Source organism: Ursus arctos, unplaced genomic scaffold (genome assembly GCF_023065955.2).
Source record: "Ursus arctos isolate Adak ecotype North America unplaced genomic scaffold, UrsArc2.0 scaffold_13, whole genome shotgun sequence".
Lineage (NCBI taxonomy): Eukaryota > Metazoa > Chordata > Mammalia > Carnivora > Ursidae > Ursus > Ursus arctos.
Genome location: NW_026622797.1, coordinates 8,983,452 through 8,989,451, shown reverse-complemented (window position 1 = coordinate 8,989,451; position 6,000 = coordinate 8,983,452). Strand labels below are relative to the sequence as shown.

Sequence of the window (6,000 nt, the reverse complement as noted above, 5' to 3'; positions counted from 1 at the left end):
AAAACAAGTCCACGGAGTGGGAAAAGGTCTATGTAATATAAATATCTGACAGAGGACTCTGATCCTACATATATAAAGAACTTCTATAAGTCAATAACAGACAAGCCAATAGTAAAATAGGCAAAAGACTTCAACAGGCCCTGCATCAAAGCAGATATCCTATCCAAATCACCAATAAACATATAAAATAATGCTCAAAGTGCTCAGCTACCCTCAGTATCAGGGGAATGAAAATCAAACCAGCACACACCAACCAGAATGGATAAAATAAGAAAGGCAAATAACATCGAGTACCGGGGGGATGTGGAGCAACTGGAACTTGTCTGGGGCAGCACAAGTTAGTGCAACCACTTTGGAGGACGATTCGGCAGCATCTACTCATGGTGAGCACATGCTAACAATGCCATTTCTAGGCACAGAGCCAACAGACACGTGGAGTAGTCACCCAGACACCACATGAGAATGTTCATAAGAGCACCATTCAGACCAGCCCAAATGAGGAACTGTGCAAATACCCGTCAGTAGCACAGCAGAGTAACTTTTTATATATCCGTACGATATAAGGCCACAACAAGAACGAACAAACTGTAACTACACGTGAAACCGCTTCAAAACCTAAAGTTGAACAAAAATCAAAATGGCTGCGCTAACGCTTCAGCAAAGCGCTATTTTAAAGGAAGCTTTTCCCTCCTTTCCGCAAACCTGCCCTCCTCCCCTCTTAGCCTTTTATTTCAGGATCCCAGTACCAGCCTAAAGACAGGACCAAGGAGGCCGGGGGCGAGTACACAATTCCTGTCAAAACCAGCTAGCTCCTGTACCGCCCTAGAACCCCCCCCCCAGCCCCCTCCTCCAGGCGGGCTGGCAGTTTCTTGAAGGAGATACTGCAGCCTCCTTTGCCCGGCAAAGCAGGAAGGCTCCTGTTCCTCTTTATTCCCAGCTCTGCCTCGGCGTTACGTTGGGCTGCGAGGCGCGGAGGCCGGTCTTCTGACCGCGCGTGCGGTAGTGTGGCTGACTCGGGTGGGGATGCTGCCCTGAAAACCAGGCACAGAGGAGTTAATATTCTATACGTTACGTACACGAAACGGGACAACGAATCAATGGTGTCAGAGGTCCGGATACCAGTTATCCTGGGGGTGGGGGGGGGGTAGTAACTGGGAAGGGCGGACGAAGGGGTTTCCGGGGTGCTGTTATCGTTCTCGTTCTCGCCAGGGGTGTGTTCACTTTGGGCAAACCTGTCAAGCGCGTGCTTACAATCTGTGTCCTGTTCCACACGTACGCCATGCTTCCGCACAGTGTACCCCCTCCCCCCAAAGTGGCTGCCAGTTGTTGTCTCCAGTTCATAGCTGTTCTTCAAAGTGTCGCTCGTCTTTCACACTTGAGGTCAATGTGAAACCCTTTGTAAAGGGGAACACATGTGAGTATTTGAAGCCTCTAGTCTCTTTTGAGGTTTCCTGGGTAGGAGTGAAGCATTTCAGGGGCGTCAGCTTGGTCTGCCCTCCGGCTGGCGACGTCAGCTGCTGGCCCGCGGGAGCCCCTGGGTGTGGCTCGGGGCCGCGCGCTCCGGGGTCCTTGGTGATGTGGGGGAGCCGCAGACGCCGCGGGGCGGGCCGAGGGTTCGCTGCTTCGGCTCTGGCCCGACAGGAAGGAAAGAGAAATGCGTCAGTTGTTCCAACGTGAAGAAAACTTGACTTCCTTCTCTCCAGGACAGGCGGCCCTGTCTCCTGTGAAGCCGATGCAGAGGTAGGAGGGTACGGGAGCCCGGCCATTCGGGGAGGTTGCTCGAGGGCCGGGCGGGTAGAGATTACAGCGCTTGTAACTTTGCCTAAATCAATGACCCCGAGAAGGTGGGAGACAAAACCTGATACATTGGACAGAGGATGACTTGTAATTTATGGAGTAGCGTGCATTTGTGCTACTCAGGGACGTCCTTGAGACTTCGTTAAAAATCAAACCAACCAAAAAAGCCCACCATCTAAAAGCTACATGGTGTGAACCGTTTTTGAGGTGGTGTTTGTCTTGACTGTATCTATGTTGGCTTTATTGCAGTTCGATTTCTTCTGTGGCTCGTAACTTCGTGATGGTTTGTTACCATTTTGCTCTGAATCTACTTCCTAGATTGATTGTTTCGATCCCCTATATTTCTGGTTTGGACAAGGAACCTAAATGTACTTTAAAAATTAAAAAAAAGTAAGTTAGTTAGGGTCTCATTTAAATTTCTTTTGGTTAAGCTTCCTTAACCTGCAAACACATTTCTCAGCAAGAGAAGAGATTATGAGAGGAAAATGCTCACTGGATATTAAGGATTTACTACAAAGTTAGAATCCATGTAAGAAGATTACTCGGCCAAGATAGTGGGAGATTCTAATCTTAGCTTTTCTGCTTGAATAAAACATCAGACTTTGAATCCGAGTGTGATTTTAGGTAAATGACTTAATCGCTCCAAGCCTCGCCCTCCTCATCTGTAAAATGGGCGTACTTACTTCACAATGCTGTAGTGAAGACTGAGGTAATGTATGCAGAGTCCTTGTCAGACTGGCCCAGAGTAAGTGCTAAATAAATCGTTGCTTTTGGTCCAACAAAAAGGATGACAATTATTATAGTGGGATCTCTAATAGTGTAATAATCTTAATTCTCATTTCTTCATGCTTCCCTAAGAAGAGGTCAAGTTTAAGCCATAGAAATCATGGCTTTCTATGTCAGTATTTAACTTTGATTCTAAAACTGCACTTTTGGGGGGGTGTTGGTGGCAAGATGAAGCTCGTCCCCCTTTCTCCTATGTCAGGTAGGCTTCGGGTCTTCTAGATTTCTAGATTTGCACATACAGGCAACTTCATATATTAAGGACTTGACATTTATATAAGTCGTGGAGACTTTCTTAAGAAAACGAATACAACGCCAGGGATGGGGCCTTGGACGTGCCGTGCAAGCAGGGGAGGCTGAAGCTTGAGCCTCCCCAGCTTCCCGGAAAACCCACTTCTGATGAAGTGACAGGAGAGACAAGAACTGATAGACACCCATCTGGCCTCACCTCGGCAGAAACGAACCCAGCCCTGTTGGAACCACAGAGACCAAAGCTTTTGTGTTCGTCTCCTGCCTCAGCCACGTACCCCGGTGTCCTTCGTGGCTGCGACAGGCTTCCACAAAGAACACACTCGAGCAAAAAGGGACGAACTTGTGTGTGGCGTCAGGGGCGGGGTCGTGACACCCGGGTCCCCTGCCTACATCCCGGGCAGGGTAACGGGGCTGTGTTCTCGAGCTGCAGCCTCTCCAGGAAACCGCTGTGGTCAGAGCAGAGCAGCGGGGCTTGTGGCCCCCGAGGTGACCCGCGCCGTTGCAGGGCTGTGGGTTTCAGGCTTTGAGAACATTCTGCAGTTTCCCTTGAATGTCCCGGCAGCGTGGAGAGTCCTGGTCACGTGCACACACGCCCCCGCAATTTGCCACCTTGCCACCGTCCCGGTCCCCCACGTCACGGGCAGGTGTGGAAGCTTTCTCACCTGCGAGCTGATGACCAGCCGCTCAGCGATGACAGGTGACAGGGTGGAAGGACAGGGGCCCCTGCCTGCAGGCAGAGAACGACTCCTTTCCTGGCCTCCTTCCTTTTCTCCTTCAGGCCCACGGTCCTCGTGCTGCCCTGTTGGCAGGTCTGAGAGCCAGTGAGGCTTTGCTGTGAGGCCGAGGAAGGAAAGCCGGCGTCATTTCAAAACCTGACTATTTTGTCCCCTTGGCAAAGTTGTCCCACACGATGGGCCCCTGCTCCTCGCCGTTTCGGCATGCTCTGCATGGAGACTCTTGCCTCCCTCCAAGCATCTTCCTTCTCTGCAGATTCTTGTGTTTTTATTTATTTTTTATTTATTTTTTTTAAAGGCTCCTTCAAGTAATTCTTTTTTTTTTTTTAAGATTTTATTTATTTGACAGAGATAGAGACAGCCAGAGAGAGAGGGAACACAAGCAGGGGGAGTGGGAGAGGAAGAAGCAGGCTCATAGCAGAGAAGCCTGATGTGGGGCTCAATCCCATAACGCCGGGATCATGCCCTGAGCCAAAGGCAGACACTTAACCACTGCGCTACCCAGGCGGCCCAGATTCTTGTGTTTTTATACCCATCACTGTGTTATAGTTTATGTGCTCACGCGTCCGTTGTCTGGCTGGAATGTGAACTTCTGGGATGCAGGGATTGGCTCTTACTGATTGTACGTCCTCCATGCCTGGCACATGGCTCGGCACACGGAAGGCCTATAAACCCACGTTGTTGAACCCACGCCCTGAACACCACAGCCCCACTGTGTCTGGATGCCGGAGTTGCACCGGGATGCAGCGTGACCGGATGCAACCAGAATGGATTGAAGTACCGTGCTGCATTTAGGGGGGGACCCCAGCACCGCCCCCCGGCTGCCTTTGTCCCTGTCAATCCCCGAGAAATGTCTGGTGGCTGCTTCTGCTTGGGGGCTTCCCGCAGGAGGTGCAAAGTGCAGGGAGGAGTGTTCCTGAGTCTCGCTGCTTCATTCCAGCCGTTGCGCTAGGTCTCTACCTGGATGATGTATTGAATCCGCCCTGTGAAGCAGGGACAGCTTTCTCTAGAGCGCGGAGGAGCAGAGCAGGAAAGTGAGTCTCACAGAGATTCAGCACCTGGCCCAAGAGCACGTGTCTATGCCAGGGAATTGGGTTCGATCCCAGGTTGTCCGGTACCCCAACCGATGCGGAGATGGGACAGTTTGGTGTAGAAGGCTTCTCTAAGAAGCTGTGAGAGATTTTTCCTTCAAAATGGTGCTGTGGTATTGGTTTTCTGTTTTTAATTGTTACATAGAATTAGACTGGTCGTGGAGTGCTGTAAGCAGAGGCAGACACCGTTGCAAGGTGACGAATGTGCAATGGGAAGAAGGTCGGGGCTCCCTGTAGGTAAGAACAGAGCCCGACTTCTTTCCTTGGGACAAAATCAATGCAATTTAAGAACCTGCCAGGTGAACGGGACAATGACTGCGTAAGGAGCACCTCAGAAAAATGGATCTGGGAGACTTCATCCCTCCTGCCAGGAGGCTATGACTTTCTGCATGAGATCATTAAAACAAAACAATTTGTAGCATGCTTCTCAGATTCCAAAATAACTCAGATTTTCCTGTGCTTTTCAGTTTCCCGAAGGCTGAAGCTTTCAGAGCTGGGTGCTTGCTTGCTCACCTGACTGTCCTGACTTCCTACTCTGCTTGAATTCATGCTTCCTGGTTTGCAAGCTAGCCGGCATGTCACAACATTCGCTGCATTTCTCAACACATTAAGGACCTACTTGCTGGCTGGTGAGGGATCACTAAATCCCAATGTCACCACTGGAAAGCACTCTTGAATACAAGCCAGAATGAAGTCAAGGTCCTGATAGAGAAATATACGAAGGAAAAGGGTGTTATAATGAAGGAGTGACTAATTTTGATTGTAAATAAGGAGAAAGTTCCTGAATTAGGTAGCAATTAATCTGGACCTTGAAAGATTAATATTGATGATAATGATACTATTACTACTAATAATTACAGCTACTGTTTATTAACTGCTTATTATATGCTTGCCACGGTGATCTGAGTACTGCATATGTATCCACACAGTTCATCCTCACAACCGCTCCGTGAAGGAGGAGCGGTAGTTCTCTGGGTAGATAAGGAAATTCAGTCCTAGCAGGTTTATGTAACTCACCCAGCAGTTAGTAAGGGACAGAGCCGAGCTACTCACCCACACAGTCAGGCTCCAAACCTGCTTTCCCGAGTGTTCCCTTATTGCCTATGAGTGGATTTGATTTTGGTGGACAGAGGGAAGCGTGGGAGCAAATGTACAATGTGCTTGGGGAATAGTCTCGAATGAGCTCACCACAGGAGCGTCGGAGCGCTCACTGGGCAGTGGGGATGCAGAAGTAGGACGACACCAGATCGGGGGGGAGGGGGGGTCAGGAAGGCCATGTTTGTGCCTCGGAGCTGGTTTATGGGCAATGGAGAAGCTGGGCTCCCGTGCTGGAGGAAGAATGC

At 49.9% G+C, this 6,000-nt stretch overlaps 1 protein-coding gene across 1 annotated transcript in view; it reads left to right on the top strand.

Moving 5' to 3' along the window:
• The first annotated feature begins 1,565 nt into the window (after positions 1-1,565).
• Positions 1,566-6,000, top strand: part of SYTL3 (synaptotagmin like 3) — a 79,326-nt gene continuing 74,891 nt past the window's right edge. Inside the window, exon 1 of the mRNA XM_048225923.2 lies at positions 1,566-1,740. The gene's annotated coding sequence lies outside the window, so the exon portion shown is untranslated. The remainder of the gene's footprint in view (positions 1,741-6,000) is intronic.